We start from the raw sequence: 19,981 nt of genomic DNA on the forward strand, positions 1-19,981 counted from the left end.
GCATGGTGGAAATTAGTTTCATCTTTAGTAAAGAGCGGAGTCCCATTGTGACCTATGTTCTAACAGTGGTGGAAGCAAAAGTTCAAGATATATCCGCTTGTGCCCTTAGGAACATATATCAGTGGATCCATATTATTTCCTGTACTGTCTCAAATTAATAATCATTGGAAAATAGTTAGTTTGCATGTATGTGTAATATAACACAGGCTACAATTTATACATGAAGTTCATGCTCTTTGACCCTACAGATGCTTGTTTAGACATGCATACTGGAACATGTGATTTCATACTTATGAATTAAATTCACCACAATTATTCCATGGTAGTTTTATGGAGACCAAGGATGTATCTGTATTCATACATTCTATAGCTTTGTAGTTATTAGTGAAAAGTTTATTTTTTTCCTTCCCCCAGTAGCAGCTTTTGCATATGCAATGTAATCCAGATGTATTGATGTGATTTTAACTTTACTACTGCAGTGTTCACTGTCTATTTGTTGCTGCATAATTTTATTTTGTATGATAGCATTACCCCTGTCCCTATAGCAGTAGTTACCAACCTTGGAGATCTTGGAGCCTCTTGCAGTAGATCTTGGAGACTCTTAGAGTCAATCCGAGGCTGGGGTGGAGGCTGAGTGACTGCATGCATGCACACGCATGCCCCAGCCCAGCAGGTCAGTCCATAGGGGAGGGAAGGGGCAGGGGCTAGATTGAGACCCCCATAGTGAGGGACAGTGCTGCAGAGGTACGAGCAGGAGTAAGTGGGGCCCTGGCCAGGTGGGACTTACCTGCTGGGGAGGCACGCCCCCAAATAATTTTTTATCCTTGCCCCTCTCCCTCCCCTACAAATTTACCCGCTGGGTGGCAGTGGCGGCGGTGGGGGGGACGACACCTCTTCATGATACCTGCTGAACCAGCTGGAGGACCCCTGCTGACGAAGACAAGCCTGGCCAGCTTCATTTCACGGCGGTTGAGACCCATCCCATAATATTATGCTTTGCTACTAATCTGGTTTTGTCAATTAATCAATACAACTCTCACATTGGTTGGAATGACCCAAGGGTCCATTTGAACTCTTTTCACCCATCCACCCTGTTTTAAACTCTGCTAACAGTCAAATTTATCTGTTCAGTTGGCAGTGGGAAGAAGCAAGTGGTTATTAAAATGTTCTCCTTACAAACAAATAAGTTGATATTCGTTCATTCAAGCTCAGATATAGGGAAGCTCTTTTAATTGTCTCATCTCCTTGCATAGCTCAGGGTCAATTTAAAAGTATATACCTTTTGTTCAGTGAGCAATAAGATAACTTTTTGGAAAATAAGTAACTTTGGAAGAAAGTAACTTGTGCAAGCCCTACCCCGGTCAGCTGTTTTAACAAGCAGGGGAAAAGCGCAGTGATAGTTGTTTTTGTTGTTTGTTTTTTTTTAAAAGTGGGTGTATGTTGTTAGGAAGGCACAGACAGAAGCACAGTATTTTAGAGCAGTGGTCCAAAACGCTACAGATTCCATTCCCATTGACTTCAATGACAATAACTTCTGTCACTTCAAACTGTTATCCTGAATTATTCTGTTGAATGCTGTAAAAACCAGAGCAAGTACAAAGTCCTGCACTTGGGATGGAACAATTGCAAACACAAATACAACCTAGCTAGCCAGTACTGCAGAGAAGGACCTGGAGGTTTCAGGAGACCATAAACTGAATAAGAATCAACAGCGTGCTCTTGTTGCAAAATATCCGACAGCATTTTGGGTTGTATTAACACAAGTGCCGCTTGCAAATTAAGGAAAATGATTCTTCCATTCTATTCAGCACCGGTGAAGCTTCACCTTGAGGACTGTGTCCAGTTTTGGGCCCCACACTTTAAGAAGGGTACAGCCCATGGGCTGTATTTTGCTGGCCCCTGGCCTATTACCACTTACTACTGAAAACAGCAGTAAGAGCAAAAGGAAATGAAGGAACCTGATTCAGAGCAAACGATAAGCTACAAAGAGATGCTTTGGATGAGAAATTTTTGCGAACTGGTTGAAGTCTTCTTCTGATAGGTATTTACTGGTATGTTAAACAGCCTGAGCAGAACTTAATGGCACCACTCATGGACGAACTGGTAAGTAAGACAAAAAGTAAATAAATAAATAAGTTGTATGCCATGGTAAAAGGGTGCTTTAGGAGGCAGAGCAATTCTTAAGCAAGAGAGCATAAGATTGAAATGAAGATGAAGTGCCCTAGCTTTGCCCCACTCTGGCATCACAAAGCAGTTTTAAAGCTGGAGGATCTGCTTCCAAATATTCTTCAAGCCCTGGGCGATTCTCAGGAGGTGCAGACCTACTGTATCAGCTTCTTTCCACCTTCCCATAAGGCTCCTGAGCAGGACAGTCAGGAGAAGGAATGGGCCTGTGGTGTCTCTAGACTTTAGTAATCCCCAGCTGCCCGAATGCCCCCTTGGGTAGTTGGTCATAAGATGAAGCACCTTCAGGCCATTCCCAGTATTATATAAACACAGCTAAAGCCACCTTTGAGGCTCCTTCACTCTGGCCTTGCACTGAACGTGGTTTGGTCAGATGAGAGCATCTAACCCAAATAATTAGATACAATGAAGGAAGTTACAGGATGACTTTGAACCAAATCAGTTCAGTGAAGGAAGAAAGGTGGTTTTGGCAGGCCTTTTTCATACACACACAGCATTTTTGTCTCCTAAAATAAAAGTGAGAAGATAACTCAGCACGCTATCATTAATGAATGAGAAACAGAAAGGCAAAGCCCAAACTGGAGTGCAACAAATAATGACAGCTTTGATGACTCCTTATTACAGAAGTTATAGGTGTACTTCTTACAGCGGCAGAAATAAAAAAAAGATAAAAGGTCCACTAAGCAAGAGACAAGTCTTAACTGACATATATAAGAAAACCATGGAAACTGCTCTTGCCACAATAATGAGCTTTGTAGATTCTGCCGAAACACATCAAAGTGTGTATCAAGTTGATGTAAGCAAACCTACATGAAATTAAATTCCAAACAATTCTATACAAACAAAACCAGCAGTACCAGCTGCACCTGAGATACATGCACTGTAAGAATATCTGCCCTGATAATGAACCAGAAGCCATCTTGGCCCATGACAGCTAGTCTTATGTAACAGTGGGAAGAAAACCATAGCAGTAATTCACAGTTACCTATTTCATAATGTATTAATTTCAATTTTATATAGACTTGTATACAACTGCTTTAATTACAAACAAAACAAATAACCTGACAAAAACTTATCTCCATGTGGAGAGATTTTTCAATAAAAAAATCAAATAAAAATTAGGCATTATTTGTACTAAGCTATGGTATATTTACTAAACTCCTCCTGTGAGGTCTCTGAAAGGACCACATCCCTTCAGAGTAAAAATAACTACATTTAAAGGGCAGTGGAGAGATCATATTTCTACTTAACCATTTATGTAAGTGGAGCAGATAAACTGCCAGTCACTACGAAAAAACCACTGACAATCTGCCCCGCTGCTGACCACAATAACACTCTTTGAAATCTACTGCAAAAGAGCCAGATATGATGTTTATTTTTCTTTCCTTAATCTGTTTGGTGCTTGGCATACAGTAGTTTGCTTACATTGAACAAAAATTCCTTTCCTGCATACTTTATTCCTTTGATGTTGTAAAATATCATACAATACTGAGACCAAACAAAATGTAAAACTCCAGACACCTTTACTCTCCCTAAAAACACTTCCAAACAATATGCTTGTGTTATATATCCAGTCATGGAAAACAAGAATACTATTCTATATTATGAAACTTTGCTAATCCCACTTTGTTTAATTGTATATCAAATACATTTCATTAAAAATAAACACCAGTTCAGGGAACTCACTTCACTCCACATCAAAATGTGACAAAAGAGCAGTATTGTGAGCCTCTGTGCTACTTTAACTAGGTTTGCAAAAACACTGTGTGGCAATATAAAATAACAATTGTCAAACCTGGTACCTTGATTCTGAAATATGTGTTGGTTTATTCCAAAGTGATGCTGAGTACTTAATTATAAAAACAGGAAAACACCTGGTTGTTCAACATCTTTATTATCAGAAATGCATAACTGAGTGCATAAGAAAAATGATAATCACAATGAAGAGATCTTCTATCTCTTGGGGCCATGGGCAAATGGTGTCTCCTGATACTGGCGGGGGCACCAGCAGCTGATCCCCGACAGGGGGGTGGTCCTCTAGCAGCTAAATGCCATCGCCGGAAGTGTCACCGGCGCTTCTCTTGGTGCCCCCACAATCTCGGGGGGGCACTGGCTCCCCAACCGGCGAGGGCCAATCTCGGGGGTGGGAGGCACGTACCTCCGCTATGCATCACTTATGTTTGGGGCCCCTCTACACATGCAGGTAGAAGGGCAATGGCAGCTACATGCGATCCACACAATCGCGCCTTCTGCCATACCACATGTGCATAGCAGGAGGTGCGATCATGGGATCACACATTTGATCCCACTGCATCTTATCGCTGGTACAGGGGGAACCTGGGATCACTGGTTCCCCTGGCTGTGACCGCCACAAGTGATGGGACTCACAGCAGGGGCAGTGCTACCTGCTCTATGAGCCCTGCAGTTGATGTGGGCTGCAGGACTCACTGCAGGGGCAACGGAGAGAACACTGCTGCTGCTGCTATGAGCCTCGTGAGGTGCAGGGCTCACAGTGGCAGCAGCGTGCTCCCCACTGTGAGCCCCGCAGTTGATGAGGCTCACAATAGGAGCAGTGCCAGCAATGCTCCCACTGCTGCAAGTCTTGTCAGCTGCAGGGCTAGCAGAGTGTGATACAGCCGTCTGGCTGGGAACCCTTCCCAGCCACAAGGGAGCACTTGGCCACACATTCAGTTACTGGCATGATTAGAACAAGCTACGAAGGTATTATATGGTTTTTGTGAAATAACTTTGTATCTTACTGCTTTTTTAATCACATCATTAATTGGATGAATGTATAGCTGAGTCACAACTTAAGGTGTGATTACCTGGTTCATCACACTTTAAGTGTAACGTGTAGAGGGGACCTCGGGCACACAAAACTCCCAATGGTGTCAATGTAACTGGTGGTCTCCAGAGACGCAACACATACAGGATCAGACCCAACCCCTGACTTTCCCTAGCTTTATCTTTTTGAACAGAAACCTAACAATGTATAAATAACAAATAATGTTTTTAAGGAAATGAGAGCACAGGGAGCTTATACAGACAGTGGCATTTCTTATACAGACACTGGCAGAACAGTTATCAGACTACTCCACTTAATCACTCTATTACAAATTAATAGCTAGATATACCATGGGAGAAAGTAAAGAGAACTAGGATTTTTTGGTCTCTGAGGTGGTTTCAGCACATGAAGTAAATGGCAGATGACTTGTCAACTGCTGCCCTAAGACATACCTCTTTGTACTCTTCAGTAGCTTTTCTGTTTATTAAATATTGTACACTTTACTAAACCAGACTGATAGTGGGGTGCAGAAAAGGCATCTGCATTTGATGCAATTAAGACCTGAGCTGACACTATGAGATACCAATCGCATTTTAGCAAAGAATCTATACCAAATTCCCATCAGGCCAGTTGCATCCTTACAGCCCCACTAACTTCAGCATAACTCAGGAGACAGTATTAAGTCTCCTTTGCTCATAGTACTGATAGTTCTATAAATATTGAGCTCTGCCTCACCCTCTCACAGTTATCTTAATATATTCCCCAAAAAGCCTGTATTATCCACTTAGTGGCTGGCAAGGTGTCCATGAACATTTTAACATTCTACTGAAACCAATGGAATGTTAATGGACAACAGCAGCACAGTGGATGTGACGGAGAAACAGCAATGAAAAGATTATCAGACATTTCCCAATACGTGCCTGAAGCCTCCCAACTTTCTGCACAAGCACTAGCACTTATCTGGAACTGAGTTGTACTATCATAAATACTGAAGTTACTTTGTACTCCTGAGTTGGCCACAACTGTAATAATGTTAGGAGATTGGAACAGAGGATATCCTAAGGTTAGCAGTAATTTCTGAACACCAGAGACAAGTCTCTTAAGGGATGCATTTTTAAAAGTATTCAGATGCCTACAGAATCACCCAGAGGTTTCAGTGGGAATTAAGTGATACTTATTAAAATCTGGCCTTGAATATCTATGTGCCTCAGTTTGCTCATCTGTAAATTGAGGTTAAATCAACATATGTTTTGAGCTCTTGGACAGAAGACCACTTGTAGCTGTGCAAAAGCAAGCGGCTATTACTATCATCTATCCCCTCCCAAGCAATGAGTACATCTGTTCCATTATGTGCCTTATCTCCACCAATGCACAGAATGGAGGTCTTTAATAGGAACACAGTATTACCCAGACTACAGAGTAAAAAATAGTATGATTTTGCACACAAACTCAAAGCACTTCCCAAAAGTGGATAAAATATGCTTTTTACAGAATATAAAAATACAGACTTTGTTTGCTACAAGCCTCAAAAATAAGCTTACTGGGTGCATCTACATGTGCAGTTAGCATAATGCACTACATTTTGATGCAGTTTGTGCCCAAGTCAGCTGCTCCCAGGTGCAGTGCCTGCACATGCACCCAGACTGCAGCAGTTTGAGCTGGGGCAGAGCAGCTACAGGCTGGCAGGGGGCCCAGGGTGTCAGTCCTGGGCTCTGGGTGTCAGCATCAGGTAGCAGAAGGGCTGTCTGGGACATGAGAATGCAACAGAGTGAGGGTAGGCAGCAGACAGCCCCTTTATGTAGCACCCTCATGGCCCAGCCAGCCCTGGTCACACGTGTTTAGGCACAGTTATTTTTGCTGCCATAAGATAGTACTGTCCCAACAGTACTATCCTGTGATGGTGAAAATTAGTTTGCAGTGGTCTAATAGAATTGCACATGTAGACTATGATGCTTTACACTGCAGCAAATTAGTCTACTGCACAGTTAAGTGCATGCACCCACTGGTATCAATTTGGATCAGTAAAGTTTACTCACATTGAGGGGCAGAATTATTCATACAAGCAGGGCCGCTGAATCCAGCGAGTATACTTATATGAACTGGTGATAGCCAGCTAGTGAATAAGCAGCTTGCTCCAAGGCTTCAACATTGTCCTAGCTTTGTGGCATTTTCATTTACAATCTCTCCTAAACATGATTTTGTTGTTATTTCATAGTAAAATGTTTTAGGAGTGTAGGAACTGGTTACATTTTAATACACACAGAATTCTTCTGTCTGGGATATTAAACTGTATGAGCCAGTTAACAAGTTTCTTTCAATGACAGCTATATACAGGGGATGCTAAAAATGTATTGGGCTTTCACATATTTCCTTTTCAGAATGTCCAGCCTAAACCAGATCTTCCAATGCTGTTTGGTACCTAGACCCTGATGAAAAATTCCCACCGAAATACAAGCACACAAAGAGCCATCTTAACAGATGGGCATAAATGTAGGCAGCCAAAAGGTCTTATATATGCATCAGTGTAAGTGCAAAGGGCAAGGATTTCTAGTCAGGAATGTCCGAACACCTGTGTATCCTCGGTTTAGGGACTCTGGACAGGAGATGTGCTATCATTAATCAACTCAGAGCTGGATTAAGTTTTAATAATAAATAAAAGGTAGGTTTCCAAGCTATACAGGGAAACTTTTAGAATTCTCCATAACAGTCTACATGAAGTGTAACACAGAAAACACAGATAGAAGTGCAGGTTCAATAAGTTACTTTAAGTTTCAGTAAAGTGATTTTTATTATCGCTCTGCTTAGTGTAATTGTTGTGGTTATGTTTGGCTGTTCCAGTAATCTTGGTTCAGGCGACCATGGCAAATACACTATTCCTTGGTAACAATTTTACTTGGTAACTTTTTTTGTTTAAAAAAAAAATCGAAATCTGGACAAAAAAAGCAATGAATTCAAAATATCCATTCATACAAAACTTAACAAGCATCCATTCATTCTGACTGTATTCATAACTCCTTAGATTCCCTTGTAATCAACTGGCATAGGAAAGTATTTACTCATAAGCATGTCCTTCCTTTCCTCTCATGTCTTTGTGACAAAGTATCTAGCAGAATTCACAGATTTCTTGGAATTTGACAGGGCTACACCATGAGCGCTTCTGCTATGGCCTCAGGTATCCAGGTTTTAGCCATACTGGTCTAGAGGAAAAAGCAGTCAGGGCTCTTGGTAGAGGTGATATCTTTGATGTTTGCAAAAAAAATCTTTAATTGCAAGCTTAGGGCACAAACACCCTCCATCTGAGAAAAGACTGTAAAAGTTCTGGGTAGAAATGAAAGTTCATATTTTATAGGATTTCACAGAGCACTGTCAACTTGTGTGCCTTAGCACGTGTACCACCCCAGCCCGCATCAGCATGTCCTCAGAAATACAAAACACCCTAAATGTCTTTGTAAATATGTTTTTGCAGGATTTTTTTCTCTTGGTGGGTTTGGAAGCCATCCAAGAAACAGTATCAGGTTGCTTTTGTGACTATTCATGCAGCCTGTAAACAATAACTAGAAAACACAAAGAAACCTTAGGCTGAGCTATGGGCAAGTTGTTACAAATGAATCTTACTAACTGATTTCAAAAGTTAATTCAATTAGCAAATCTAGACCAAGTTCTAAACAAATAAGGGATAAACTCCTTCAAAAATGGTTCCCTATGAATAGCTCATGAAGCTCTGAAACAGCTAGACTGCAGAAATCCTTATCTCCATAAGAGTAAGTGCATTTAGTTTAGGTTTTAAAGAACTGACTGGGAGTGAAAATAGTTAAGTGAGTGTTTCTTATCCTGTTTGCTCTGATTCATCACGCCCTTGTGTGGCAGCACAGAAAAATATTGTATTTATGTAATTCAGTTTAACCCAGGTTGAAATAAAGCCATTCTGAAATAAGTGGTCTAATGAAGTCCTCAGGTTGCCAGCCAGATGCACCTCTTGTCTGAATGGTAAAACTAATATTTTAATAACTGCCCTTCATTTCTCCTAGATTTTGGTAAACTGCCTTTGATAGCTTTTTTAAAAATGTAAACATTGCCTTTCACACATCTCAGCAGCTGGTGTGCTGCCAGGAGGCCAGGCAGAGTACTCTGTATTACTGGGACCATTAAACAAAGAATAGAAGGTAGCCATGGCCTAAAAGGAGTTATCTGAATAACAACAAATCTACAAAATCTAATATTAACACATGTGCTTTAGTGTTTTTCCAAAAAAACACCCATGCAAACACATATTACGGCTTTTTAAAAAAGCCTTCTTTAGCAGTGTTTGCAACCCACTGCAGTATTAACTGGCTGCAATGTCATGAAAGTGAGGGTTCATGAATCACACACTATCTTCTGGAGCACTAAATCTCAGCAGTTTACACAGTCTTGTTTGGCCAGCATCCATTACAGCTGGAATTTATGATTAAGTGAGTCCACCAAAACAAAATAAAAGACCCGACTATTTATAACTGGAGAATCCAGCTAAACATTTATGAAAAGGGAAAGCCCAAAATCATATGGGGCCCTTTCTTACATCTAAACAAGTCTTCTGTATCCTCCTTCAGCATTGTGAAAAAAAACCTACATGTTCTTCATGAACTCAGCACCTCCTTAAAACTGGTTTCCACTTTTTTAATGGGGGTTAAAAAATGACAGGAAAGCCATACAGCTTCTCTTCCTCAGCCTGGCTTGGGCAAGTAGTGCTGTCTTACAGCTCCCCTTCAGATATAACTGGTGACCTCCCAGGCAGACATTGTAGTTATCCCTGGACAAGTTGTGCCTGTTTGTCCCGGATCAGAAATATCCCGGGATTGGCATGTACATGCATCACACTTCTAATCAAGGTTGAGTGAGTGGCTGAACGCACTACCATTTTCTTGCCATTGATTCAACAATGCAATACAGGACATGGGCGACTCATGCTGCCTTAGTCGGGGGGGCATGTGCCCCCCCCTCGCAACCAGTCCTGCCAACTGGGGGGAGGGGGGTCCCCCCATGGCCAATCTCGCTGCCCCAGCCCTGCGGCCGATCACTGCAGCTGCTTCCCGGAGTGGCTGCGGCCATTTCTGGAGCAGCTGCAGCAATCGGCTGGCACTTGCAGAGAGGGTACTGGCACTCCCACCTGCCCTCCCTGCCCATTGCCTAAGCGGCAAATGCAGCCGGTCAGAGGCTGCACCGGTGTTCTTATGGGGTGCACGTGCACCCCTGTGCACCTCCTACGCATCGCCACCGATCCAGGATAACCATTCAGATGTACTTTACGATGAACTGGGAGAAAATGTTAGTGCTTCTTATCCCATGGACGTTTTTTAAGGATTTATCTTGGGACAACAGGTGTGGGCAGCTGAATGATTGCACTTAGTCCTGGAATAAAGTGATTTCTCCCAGGACCAATCTAATGCCTGTTTGTAGCCTAAAGACTTAACTCCTGGGTGCAATTACCTATATTTAAAAAGTTATGGGTAAAAGGAAAAGGTAACAGATAGAGCTACCCAGGAATTACCTATCTCACAATAATTGGCACAAAATTAATTGTTTATCAAAATATTTTATTCTAACAACTTCAGGTTTTCATCAAAATATTACACAATGTTTAACAGTGTTCTAATGGGAATGAAAGAGTTCCACAGCAGTGTTTCTTGTGACATGAATATAGAAAAAATTGGGGAGTGAGGACACAGTGCCTACAAAATGCAGTGAAGCCTCTGCCCATGTCCTTGTCTGTGCAAGGAACGACAAATTAATATTCACTCAAATATGACGTATCACTTTCAGAGACTAATTTTGCCCACAGTATAGACACATTTTAAAACATCATGACTAAGACACCATTCATAAATGGGCATAGTTCTACACTTAAAAACATTATATGTCACAAACATGCCAGCACAATGAACTTCAGCTGATCCCTTTTAATCAGATTAAGGCAAAAAATGAAATCCTAGTTTCACTTCAATCAGTGTCACAACTCCCAAGATTTTATCCAAAATCTACAAATACTAAATAATGTTTGTAACACTCCACTAGAAACCCAAGTGACTTAACAAGGAATTTCATGCCAGAAACATCTGTAAAACAAAGTGGTGGGCATTTCATCAGGAGCCTAAGTATTTTATAGGGAGCACATCTACACAAGACATTTATTGTGGGGCTGCCTAATTAGCTCCTCAGTGAAGTCTGCCTTTACATGACTGGCAATATAACGTCACAGTAAACTAATAAACACTGCTGTAGGTTACTACTTTTAAATACAAGTAATATCCTGCAGTGGTGTTATTTACTGTACAGAAACACATGCACAGATGCTGATAGAGCTGTCTGGGGCATAATGGTGCTTCAGTTGAGGGAGGATGCCTGCTGGCTAGCCCCACACTGAAGAACCCTTGTGCCCCAGCCAGCCCCTCTACAGCACGCTGAGCTGGGTTGAAGCATCCCCAGGTTGGCAGGCTGACCCCAGAGGCCCCCTGCCAGCCAGGGCTGCTCCAACCTGGCTCAATGTGCTGTGGTTCCAGGCACACATTCAAACAGCACACCTGGGAGCAATAAACTCCAGTGCAATATGCACTGGAGTTTATTGCTTTGCAGTACTGCCATGTGTAAATGCATCCAGTGTAGCCAAAAAATGTAGGAAATAGGTAGTTTTAAACTATCTTTTGCTGCTCCCCAATTGAGAGCTAAGAGTCACCCTCAATTCCAGCAACCTATACTGTCTCTCACTACAAGCCCACAATTCAGAATTAAGCTTGCTTTAGCCTGACTCCCTCCTCTTAAACCACTCACTTTGCTATAGGGCAGGGGTAGGCAGCGTTTTTTTGGACGGAGTGCCGAAAAAAACCCACGTCTACCTTGGAAGGTGCCGGAGTGCCGGCATGCCAGAAAAATAAAACGGGGGGAGGCGGGGGGGGGCAGACTTGGCAGGACATACTACATATTAGTATTTAATAATCATAAATGTTGCCTTTGTTGTTGTGTATTCCTTTTTTGTTAAGCATGTTGCAATGACAGAGAGCAAAAAAGATTGAAATAAGAGAAAGAGGAGAAAGAAAAGAGGAGAGAGAAAAAGAAAAAGGAGAGCAGAGAGAAAACCAGACACATACACATGCACACAGAGAAACAGACACAAACACACACACAGAACCACATGTGCACAAACACAGAGAACCAGAACATACCCAGAACAGACACATACACACATCCAGAACCAGACACATGTGCACACAGAACCAAAGGCAGACAAACACACAGAACCAGATGCTTGGGCACACAAAGCCGGGCTGCTGGGCCACTGAACAAAGTCTAACCCAACGCTGCCCTGGCCCTGCAGGAGCCCCTGTGCTTCTCCAGGGAGCCAGCCCAGTCTGCAGTGCAGTCAGGCAAGGCCCCAGCCCGGAGCCTGCCTATCAGCCCAACCACCCACCCTGCACAGCTAAGCCCACAAAGGTGTGGCACTCCTGGCAAGGGGCAGCGCCAGCCCCATCCCAGTGTGGGGCCTGGGATCAGAGAGGGTGGGAGTCAGGCAGGCTCAGCTGCAAGCCCTGCTGCAAACAGCCCGGGCTCCATGGTTGACAGCAGCTACCCAGAGCCAGGGCTGGCTGCAGCCAGGAGGCTGCAAACAGCTGCTCCTGGCTCCAGCATCAGCTCCATACCAGAGAGTGCATGCACCTCTTGGAGCAGACTGTGGAGGAGGGGCCTGAGGCAGCGCAACCCCGGCCTCTCCCCTGCTGCCAGCAGAGCTGATGACTGGGCTCCAGAGCCCGGAGCAGCTGTTTGTAGCCAGCCTGGGCTCTGGGCAGCTGCAGCAGGCAGGGTGCAAACAGCTGCACCGGGCTCCACAGCACCAGCATCAGCTCCATGCTGGCAGTGACTGCACATGCACCTCGGAGCAGACACCAGGAAGGTTGTGACCCCTGCTGTAGGGAGTGAGAGAGAACTGGCTGTGCTAGATCCTAGCTATAGAGTTCAAGGGAATCCTCAACTGCCTCTTCAAGTGTAACATTAGAGTTCTTCCATAGTGTCAGAAAGGGACTTCCTCATGGGCCAGGACCGGTATTTAATTGTAATATAATAAAGGGCTTAGTCTGTCTGTTCGTAACGCTCTTGGAGCACTCTGGTTACTGAAACAACCAATCAGAGTGCTCCAAGAGTGTTCTGGCCAGGAGGCAGGGGCAATGGCATGGCAGAGTGCTGCCATGATAGCGGGGATGGAGGGGACAGAGAGGCCAGCACTGATAACCTCACCACTACCCGCCTCCTCCCCACCCCGTGCTCCCTGGAGGCAGCAGTGGTGCGGGGTGCTGGCTGAGGGGGATGGAGGGGCAAGCTTCCCTTCCCCCCTGCTACTGGGAGGTGGGAGCAGTGTGGGTGGCAGCGCTCCATGCCTGCTTGTAAGTCCTGATGGGCAATTAGCAAGTCTTCATATAATATTATATATACAGACAACAATAGCAAATATTATAGCTGACATCCCATCCTTAGCTCTCTACTGCAATGAAGTACTGAAGAGGTCTAATTGTGCAATACTGCAGTGAAGACTGTACACACTGCCAACCCAACACCACTACAATGTGTTATGAATGGAGTATGAGAACCTTTCTGAGTTTAACCAAAAAGGGAAAAGGGCTGTGTACCTCTATTACAATAATAAGATGCATCCCTTTCAAGTGGGGATTTTCCCCACTTGACAATCAGTCAAGAAGTCTGACCCTACCTCCAGGTACATATGGAAAGGAAACTGGGAAGGCAGACATGACACAGACCTGCCCAATGCAAGTTTCAGTACTCTGCTGTTGTCAGCCTGCGACTGCAGTCATGGGCATCTGTGCAAAACCTAAGTTTAGATCTTCGTGGCTGCAGAGTTGAGCCATGCTGTCCAGCTCTGGAAGGCACCATGCCAGAAAGGGAGATACAGCCAAGATTTGGTGCTGAGGCTATTTTTCCATTATTTACACAGCAGCTCCATAAATACATTCAATTTAAGCATTCTTGAAATGTCTCTCAGAGCTTATCACTATGAATTTTGGAAATGAGAATTATTTATCTTATTGACCAGGTGGGTTATGAAGGTAGGAGGCAGCTTTTAAATATTTATTGTTGATTATTACAATCTATTGGCAAATTCTTATTAGTTCACCAGTGATTGACCTGACACATGGTATCATCACTATATAAACTCCTTGGGTTCATCATTTCAGTACAGTAGGTCCACATGGTAAAAGTCATTTCAATATGAAATACAGGATAAATTACTCTGTGCAGGAGGTGGGTCGTTTTAAAGCTTAATATATTAGTCTGTTCTCTTTTCATTGTAAGCCACCTGATGTATGCATTAATTATTTACCATTTTTTATCTTTAAAGTGAAAGAGATGATACATATAGGTCTATAAAAAATACATTTTGCATACTCGTTGACTGTCATTTTAGTTTACTTTGTGTAATTTTAAAATTGATCCAAACTGTTAAAAACATCAGCACAATCAATTCATTCTCATTCTGATAATTTATCTGCTAGAATGCAACATAAGAGTGGATCCTCAAGGAAGAGGTTATAAAATAGTAGGCTGTTAGAGAAATTCAATGGTAGCATGGTGATTCCATTCAGAGAGAGTTATTGCTAAAATTGCTGTGACTCAAACCCAGTGAAAGATGCAATCAGCTCCATAATTTGTGGCAAGTATAAAATACATTCTACTCCACTGTCAGGATAAAAACCCTGGATGGAATAAAGTGTGTAGTGCCATTTACTGGACTGTAAAATAAGAGTGTCCCCTCTGATTTTCAATTAAAGAAAATATTTTCAAAGTGCTGAACACTTCTGTTGCCTTGTTTTAATTCTAACAAGAAAGACATTACAGAAACCACTGCAATAAAAATAACACCTCTTATATGCATAGGGCCTGGTAGTAGTACTCCATGTTATCAAATGGGAAACTTGATTCCTACACCAATTCTCTCTCCTCCACTGTGCATTGGCCAGGAATCCTGCAAAGATTATTCACATTATTCAAGGGACCTTGTCTCCAAACTCTGACCACTGAATTATTATCAGAACTCCTCTTCATATGAACAGGGGCTGTAGTAGACCCCAATTAGGGATTGGTATTAACAGACTGAAGAAAGCCCCACCCAGTTGTCCTTGGTTTGAAGGAAGAATACCGACTGAAAAGCCCACAAGCCTGCAAGTATTAAAATGGTGATGCATTTCTGAGAAGATCACTGATCAACCCAACCTGCAAACAAAAAGTTCCCTAAAACCAGACGGTGAGATTGTAATTGTATGCTGAATATCTAAGGGCCCAAGGGCTGGGGAGCTATGATTCTATACGCTACCTTTTTGCTACCCACATGCTGGGGCCATACCAGGATTGGAAAGGATCCCAGCATAATTTAGACAGTACTGGGCCTTCTGCTCCGCCTTATGTACCACGGTTTTGCCTAGAAACTCCACAGTACTGTTTGCCATGCCTCACTATGGAAATACATCTTCTGCCCTGCCCCCAATTCTCCCCTACAGACAGGATCCTCAGATGGTATCTTCTAGAGTAGAGGTCAACCTTTTTGGCAGGCGTGTCACAAATTAGCCCTGTACCCTCCTCAAGTGCCACTCTGATCCCCTTCCCCTGCCCAGTCTGCTGCTCTGCTTTCTGCTCCCTGCCCTATCTCCCATGTACCACAGACAGACATTACCTGTGCTTCTTGTGGCATGCATGTTACAGGTTGGGCACCCTGATGTAAAGTGCCTGAACCAAAGGAATCCTCCAATATCCAAAATTGGGAATTTTAGAGTCCCTTTACATTGCTCTGGCATTTTATATGGCAATAAAGGGCCAGAATGTGAGTAAGGATCTCACCCAATGTATTAACTCTCTGATGTCGTGACTTTTCTATTTTGAGGTAAAAACGTAAATGTTTCCCTCTTTCAAATGTGATACTGCCTTCCACTGTCATTTACATCCTGTAGTAGCCATAGCCTTTTCCAAACTAGACAACTAAGAGTTAGGAGTATATTGTATTCATGGCTGCAACTATTTGGGGCAAAATATGTTCAGACAAGACAACTCTGTATCCTGTGCTAGTATATCATTGAATACAATGGAACAGCATAAATCCTGGGAAAGCTGGTAAAGTAACCGATAAAAGTTACATCTGCTCATGTTTAGAATGAAGCATATCCCACCTCCTTAGTGTCTAGCTATATATACTCTGGTTAATAGTCCACAGCATAGTTAGCAGGTGGGCACTGGAAATGAGGCATGTGACTAGGCAATCAGGGTGCTAATGGAATCTGCTCTGTTTGAACCAGAGAGCAACTGTGAAGCTGCTTCTTAGTCATTATTGCTGCTTTAGGATTATAGTAGCCTGTGCTGCTGCTGCCCTCCACTATAGAAAGGATTTTGTTCTTAGATCAGCATAGTGTTTAATCCATCAAGTCCTGTCCTGCTGTTCAATATGAATGGAATGAGTGGAAGGATCTCAATTCATGAGTCTGTTCAGACTTAATAATACGCACAATTCACAATTCTTTCCACCAAAGGATTTCAAAGCACTTTCTAATGATGGATAAGTGTCATCCTCACTTTACACACAGGGCAACTGAAATACAGAGGGCTGAGATGACTTACTAATATATAAAATGCAGTGCTAGAGTTGGAACCCAGATTATGCTTCTTGATTCTCACTTCTGTGCCTTTAGCACTGACTGATTCTGAGTAACACCAAAACCAGTCATCAGACCATTCTTGACTAAGTTATCTTCCCTCCATTCCAATCAGGTATGAAGGGTTCTAAAAGTTATTTAGTTTCTGAACAGACTTCATCTTATTTATGATTATTCCCAGATAAACTACTGAAAAATACAATTTTTTCTTGGAAGAAATTAACTTTACTGCCCTGTTTTTAAGGAATACATACACATTAAAGTGGTGCTAGCTAAATATATATATAAAGTACTCCTTTACAAACATTGCCTCTCAGTTTAACTAAGAACCATGCAACCATGGACTTGGAAATTTAAGTGATGGGTTCAAATTCTAAAAAGCTACAGATGTATCAACAATGGTTAAAAATAGCTCAAGAACCATAAGGCAACATAAAAGGATCTTTGCAAGAAATGAATGTAAACAAACTATGATACTCTCACATGCTTGGTACTACTGCATCATATACTCTTGATAAAATTAGAAGACTGAAAGTATTCTATATGGACAGTTATTTCAAAACTGTTATCAGTTGCTTTAAGTATCTGCTGCCAATAGAGCAGTTGTAATATATTTTCTCAATCCTGTATATTGTACAACCTTGCAAATCTAATTCTCAATTTGCTAATCTCCATAATTTCTAATCCGCGTGACAAAATTGACAGTCTTTAATCTCTCTCTCAAAAAAATCTTTAGCATCACAGGCTACTGTGAGCTCAAATGTCAGAGAAAATCCATTGTTTAATCTTACTTAGAAAATCTACATAACATATTTGAGTAAATAATCAATGGGCAGCTCATGATGCTGTATCTGTGCTTTGCTACTGTACTATACTGTACACATTTGTAAGGTTCCAACATGTACAGCATAAATACTCATGTATTCCACATTTATAGTTAGATATTGCATACAGTATGTCAACATATAGATAAAAATAAGTGTGAATGTGCAGCTATCTTAAATAATAAAAATAAAACAAGTATCCCAGATGGGCTTTTAGTCTTTTACTGTACTGTTAGAGACTAACAGCTCTGAAAGGATAATATACAAAAACAACTGTCTTGATATTTTTGACAACTTTAGTCAGCAAGACTGGCATATCTCTAAATATATGCAAAATATACGGAAAACAAAAAAGGAATACAAGTTATGATTTGTGCTAATGATAAAATGTTGTCATTACTATTTTCAGCAACATATTATAACTAAAAGTGAAAGGGATACAATTTCTGAACCAAAACCTTTGTTGCATAGATGCAAAAGTTAGTTTTCCCTGTCTGATTCTACTACTTACCTTCTTCAGAAACGAGCTGTCATATTTTTGATGCGAATTCCAGAAATTTACATGTTTGAAGCTGACAGGCAGACAGTGTCTTCCTAGAAAAGTTGCCACCCTAGCACAATCCCCAAATGAAATGGCACAGTGGGTTAGAAGAATACAGGAGATTGGATTACCTGTCTGCACCCGATCATTGTTTCTAGGAGATAATCCATAAATTATTAATCCTTCTAATGTTCTTGAGCAATGCAAGGAGGACTGCCTGTGACCTATTTCAACCTCTTGCACTGCTGTTGTGGGAACAGCTTTATTGTAGGAGTTGAAACTGGCTACTTTTGTGTCTCTTAGTTTCATGAATTTTATTGTCTTTTTTGCAGATAATGCTTATTTAGCATCTGTTAGAAGGGCCAAAACTGTTCACAACAGTAAGACCCCACCTGCAGGGAACACACAGATGAATAAGTGTTCTTTTATGTAAATATACTTGTACTTTATTAAATTACATGGTTTCAATAATTCATAGTTGTTTTAATGTTTCCTGCTCTACATCAGTTCCTACAGGATTTTACCACCTGTCTAGAAAAAAAATAATAGTTATGCACTTTGCTTTCAAAAAGTCAGAAATTCCTGTGTGTAAAAACTATGCCAGAGTCACCTGTAATACATAAATAAATCAATATGTTGCTGTTATGGGTCTTTATTAAAGGAGATCAGTATACTTTCTCAATGTGACTACATATGATTTTCTCCAAATCTCCAAGGCACAGAAACAGTAAAACAACATACCCAAAATGCCTCACTGGTGGAGATGGAAGAGAGGTTCCCAAGTCACTAGACTCTATTGTAAGTATTAAACCATATAGCCTTCCAGAGAAGCACTGGTATGATGCATATGTAGCCCATAAAAATAATATTGCACACTGATATTCTTTTGGACTAAATCTTGCCTATGTGCATATACAAAACTGAGCGAAGTCCTGGGACTCTAATTTACTACTCTCAGGGTATGCCTACTTGTGCATTTAGGCTCACCTAAATTTAATGCACATTAGCTTAATGTGCATTAAAGTAATTTAGATTTGCATCTACACGTGCACACATTAAAGCACATTAATGCCATGTGCACAGACTGATGTGGGACTAAAGTTAGTCCCAAATCAGTCCATACATAGTGTTAATGTCCCTTCATGCATCTACATGTGCACTGATGTGCTTTAGCTATTTGTGCCTAAATTTGATACCTCTTGCAGGTATCTAATTTAGGTGCGAATAGCCCCAAATTGCAATCTTTAAGGCCCATTAAAGGTGTGCACGTGGATACACACCCTTAATGCACATTAACTTGGGCTAAAGTGCCTTAAATTGGCTCATGTAGACACGCCCCCAGTCTCTTTAAGGTAACAATCCTGTAAATATATGAATAGCTTTACATTAGTGTCAATTTAATTGCACACATTATGTAAATTTAATTGTATACATTAGCACTTTTGTGTGACAGTCCAAGTGATTTTGTAGAGGTAATAAGTACATTTCATTTGACAAAACACTAAAATGAGAGTGTAACTTTTGGCAAGTCAGATAGGACAGAATCATCTATGACAAAATCATATACCACAGAAATTACTGTTTCATAGTTTCTAGGGTCGGAAGGGACCTTAGCAGATCATCTAGTCCGACCCCCTGCCATGGCAGGAAAGAGTACTGGGGTCAAACAACCCCAGCAAGGTGTTCATCTAACCTCATCTTAAAACCCCCCAGGGTAGGAGCCTGCACCACCTCTCTTGGAAGTTGGTTCCAGACCCCAGCTGCCCTGACTGTGAAATAGCGCCTCCTGATATCTAGCCTAAACCTACCCTCTGCCAGCTTGTGACTGTGTTATTCCTGGTCACTCCTGGCGGTGCTCGGGGGAACAGTGACACCCCCAATGCCTGCTGATCCCCCCTGACTAGTTTATAACAGGCCACAAGATCCCCCCTCAGCCTTCTCTTTTGGAGGCTGAACAGGTTCAGGTCCT

The sequence above is a fragment of the Gavialis gangeticus genome, unplaced genomic scaffold (assembly GCF_001723915.1).
Source record: "Gavialis gangeticus isolate Ggan-Ray unplaced genomic scaffold, GavGan_comp1, whole genome shotgun sequence".
In the NCBI taxonomy this organism is placed as follows: domain Eukaryota; kingdom Metazoa; phylum Chordata; order Crocodylia; family Gavialidae; genus Gavialis; species Gavialis gangeticus.